At 41.7% G+C, this 4,415-nt stretch overlaps 1 long non-coding RNA gene across 1 annotated transcript; it reads right to left on the reverse strand.

Annotated features, from left to right (window-relative positions):
• Positions 1–455: 455 nt before the first annotated feature.
• Positions 456–1,569, reverse strand: LOC141113966 (uncharacterized). Its single transcript, XR_012236838.1, has 4 exons — positions 1,131–1,569; positions 914–989; positions 698–773; positions 456–587 (listed from the first exon to the last, which is right to left on the reverse strand). It is a non-coding gene; the product is annotated as an uncharacterized lncRNA (long non-coding RNA).
• Positions 1,570–4,415: the final 2,846 nt, after the last annotated feature.

Here is a 4,415-nt window from a genome sequence, read left to right on the forward strand (position 1 = left end):
GCGCGCCCCAGGGGGCGCGCGAGAGGGGAACTCTGGGAAGACGTCATATGACGTGATCCCAGAGTTAAGCAACCGCCCTGCTGCCATCATTCGGCTATGGGCCAGTTGTAAAGTGGTTAACCACCCAGATTTCCATCCGCAGCAATCAGCCGTAGGGTCCACTACCTTAGTGGTGCACTCCTGATCCCAACGGTGTACATCTGTCACCTGGCCTCAGGTGACCTGACACCCACCTAGTTGTGTGGAAGGTGACACTAATCATTAATTTGCATACTTCCTGTTATATATAATGCACGTAGAAACTAAGAAAAGAGAAATATATTAACAAGCAATAAAGTGTGGATTTTTCAGGTGCAGATCAATTGAATAGAGATCAAATATTTTATATAAAAAGATTTTTCTTTATTATGAAAAATACAATAAAAATTTACACATAAAAATGTAAAAAGGAGATTAAGCATGGAGATGGAACAAGTAATTATTTGCAAATACAGTAACACAGCAAAAGTGATGTACTTCCCAACATGTTTCGCCCATCTGTCGGGCTTCCTCAGGGGATGCTGGTCACATGCAGAGTGTACTGCCTTCTATCAAAAAACATACAATAATAATACATTAGAACAGCCAGTCAAATCTATGAACTCATTTATGAAATTACATGCATATGCGTCTCCCCTGTCAGAATGCAGTTGCTTACCTATCTCTCCTAAATAGAGGTGGGGGAGAGGAATGGGTCTGCCGGGATGACCCTGCTGTGTCAAGGGTACCCTGCACTGAAGGTGAGCATAGATGGTAAAAAAGACCAGTTAAAGAGCAAAGAGAAAGATGGTAGTGCCTTGTCATGTATGAGGGTAGAATAGAATAACCTTCATAACACTAGAGCACAAAATCAACAATAAGAGCTTACACTTACACAGGCGGGTACAGCAGCTGGCTTAGTGCCAGGGACCACACACCTCCAGAGATACAGATCGCTTTGAGAGAAGTATCTAATAAATACAAAAAGTACTATATAATACCTGCTGTTTAAATAACAGCCAGGGAAAGACTTAGCGTGTAACTAATATCAAAGCATCATAAACCGGTCATAACCACAGTGAATCTCAGACAAGTAAGTTGCTTGTATTTACCTGGACAGGGAAAGTAGTGTGTATGGGTCCCTTGGTTCCCACAGCATGGCCTAGCTGCTTACAGCGGCTTTAAATACCATCCATCCGGTACTAATACTGGAAGCGGACAGAAAACTGAGCTGTGCATGTCCGAACGCCATCATGGCAACCAGCTCCCCCATCTGTCGCCGGGTCCTAAGGCTCGGAAGACAGGACAGGGCAGAGAGCTCCCTCTGGTGGTAGGCGGGAGAAAACCCACATGTCTAAGAAGACATAGTGAGATATATATGCCAAGACGGCGATCACATGTCAGCACAGCGAGGCAGGTGTGCTGCTAAGTAAGCAGAAACACCCTGGGTGTCCATACGGTCACCAAGAGTGCGCATGAGAACCCAAGCCATTAGAAAAAACCCCCCTAAAGATGACAAGGCAAACCAATGATTGAAATGGGCTAGACTCTAGGAGGCAAAGCAAACAGCAGGGGGACGCAAATGCATTTACAGATCATATTAAGGGTGGGTAGAGTAGAGTGGACAAGTTAGCAGAGTAATATTAACAATAGCAGCAGATCAAAAAATATATTTTATTTATTAATATACAATATATTATTGTTAATTCCGCAAGTTCAAAAAGTCTGTTAACTTTTGGTCATCATTATAAAAATAATTATGTTTTACCAGAACAATGTTATCAAGGTAATAATTAACATAGTCAAAATAGTCAAATTATTACCTGCCAATGGGAGGACAATTGGTAAGGGGGGGACAAGATGTTAATGTCCATACGACGACGAGGATCAAAGGTCTATACCATTCCCGATTTTTTAAAATATGCAAACACATTTGTTCATATTTAGTGCGGTCCATCACCACAAGATTGTCTCCCTTGTCGCCAGGTTTGAATATTAATTCCCTATTTTTTTTGCAAGGATGTCAAGGCTTGTCTAAGTCGTGGAGATAGGTTGTCAAAAAAGGAACTTTGGCAACTCATCTCCTCCACTTCTTGGGTTATCTGTTGTATGAAAGCCCAAATGTTTGTATTGGTCCCCAAAGAGGGGAAACTCCTAGACTTGGGCTTAAATAGCTGTGGAGGGGGAAAGCATCTAGCCTCTGAGGTTCTGTGGGTCAATGCTGGGGGGTCCAATGGCGAATCAATTGAGTCGCCATTTTCCTTCCAAAGGTCCATAAGGTCTTGTATAGCTTGAACTTCTCTGATCGTAAGATTTTTTTCTCCTATAAAGGGGGTAAGATGTGCAATTTCAACAGGTTTATGGTAGATAATCTTGAATAGTAGCCGTCGAGCGAAAAGATGGATATCTTTAATTAGGTCGAAACGGTCAATGTTGGCGTCAGGGCAGAAAGTGAGGCCCAACTGCAGGACCTCAATTTCATCTGCCGTGATGCGATAGGATGAGAGATTCAAAATGGTAAATTGATTACCTTGTTTTGAAACCTCATTACAGAAATTTACAGATTTACTGCATTTTGATGCTCTGGTGTGCCTAGGGGTAAAAAAATAGGTGCTACCTTGGAGTCACTTTTCACGTTTAAGGAGGCAGTAGAGTCGCTTACCTTTGATGTAGTTATGATAGGTGCTAACGCTGAGGAAGAAGAGATAGGGATAGATAAAGAGCCCATTGTGCCATTGGTTTTGCAACCCTTAGTGCCACGTGAGCTTTTTAGAGTAGGGTGAGTGATGTTTAGACGTTGTTGTGAGTTTTTTGGACGGACCACAGGTGATGTGCGATCAGGTGCAGGTGCAAGTGTAGGTTTCGGGTTATCTGAAAATGAGATGTTGAAGTCTCCTTTTCGTTTTTTTGATGATCTCTCTTTCACAATTGATAGACCGTAGATTGGCTAGAAGAAGAGGGAGAAGCAGGACAAACGTCAGATACAAGAGTAGAGTGATTAGAGTGTGCTTGATTATTGGACTTTGTTTGGCGTCTTTGATGATTCTGAGATGTCTGATTCCACTTATAGGCAAAGCCCATATCATGGGCCAATTATTTCAATGGTATATTGCTCAATGTGTGCTCTCAGTTCGCGTTCCTTCTCACAGAAGGAGGGCAAACTTTCCACGATCACATGTTCAGTATACCATTTGTTGATTAATTCATCCAGTTCATTAAGTTTGATGTCATATTGCTCACTCAGAAGGGACATGAACTCAAAAGAGCATGTTTGCAATTTGGATTCCCACTTGTTTTTTAAAGTATCATCTATTTTTTTCAGGTTTGGAAAAATTTGAATTCTCAGTCCCCATGGGGTGACTTGATTATCTGTATATTTCTCAAAGTACCTTTTATGCCAAAAGATTCTTTCTTTCTTTTCAATAAGTCGCTGTAATTTAATAAAGGATTCGTGTAAATTTGCCTCCTTAGCTCCCACTGAGCTCTGGGACAGGTGTATCTTCGTCATCAAGCCCTCCCAATCATCCCCACAGAATTTGGCCATTGTGGTTCAGCTGAACCTAATCAAAGTATGTATTGAATTGCAGTAACTTGCCTATTTAAACAATCATCGATTATAATAACTTTATTGTAACATTTATAAATTAATACGTTTTCTCATATGGATAATCATATAATTCTACCCAAGGGGGTGTTATATAATAGAGAAAGAAAGTTTTGCAGGATCAAAAAGTAATATTTGATATATAAACTTTGGGGTTCGTGTCCAAAGAATGGTGTAGTGTAACACCTAACACAGAGCGAAAATATTTTTGAGCACAAACCCACAAGTTTGATTTTAGCACCACATCCCAAGATGAAATATATTAACGAGCAATAAAGTGGGGATTTTTCAGGTGCAGATCAATTGAATAGATATCAAATATTTCCTTGTCAAAAGAAGTTTATTGAGTATACAATGTTATAAAGATACATAAAGTAAGTTTACAAGGATCTATAAAGTAAGCTCATTGTTTTACAGTAGGGTTTATATAGGTAAATATCATGAAATTTCAAATATTAACCACTTGACGACCGCCTCACGCCGATTTACGTCAGCAAAGTGGCACGGACAGGCAAAATCACGTATATATACGTGATTTGCCTTCCGCGGGTGGGGGGTCCGATCGGACCCCCCCCCGGTGCACGAGGCGGTCGTCTTTTGTCTCACGGCGATCGGAGATGAGGGGGAGGCCATCCGTTCGTGGCCCCCCCCTCGCGATCGCCGCCGGCCAATCACATCATTCCTTTGCTGCTGTATGCTAAACAGCAGCAAAGGAAATGATGTCATCTCTCCTCGGCTCGGTAATTTCCGTTCCGGCCCGAGGAGAGAAGACAGGTATGTGAGTGCACAACAC

Source organism: Aquarana catesbeiana, linkage group LG12 (assembly GCF_042186555.1).
Source record: "Aquarana catesbeiana isolate 2022-GZ linkage group LG12, ASM4218655v1, whole genome shotgun sequence".
Lineage (NCBI taxonomy): Eukaryota > Metazoa > Chordata > Amphibia > Anura > Ranidae > Aquarana > Aquarana catesbeiana.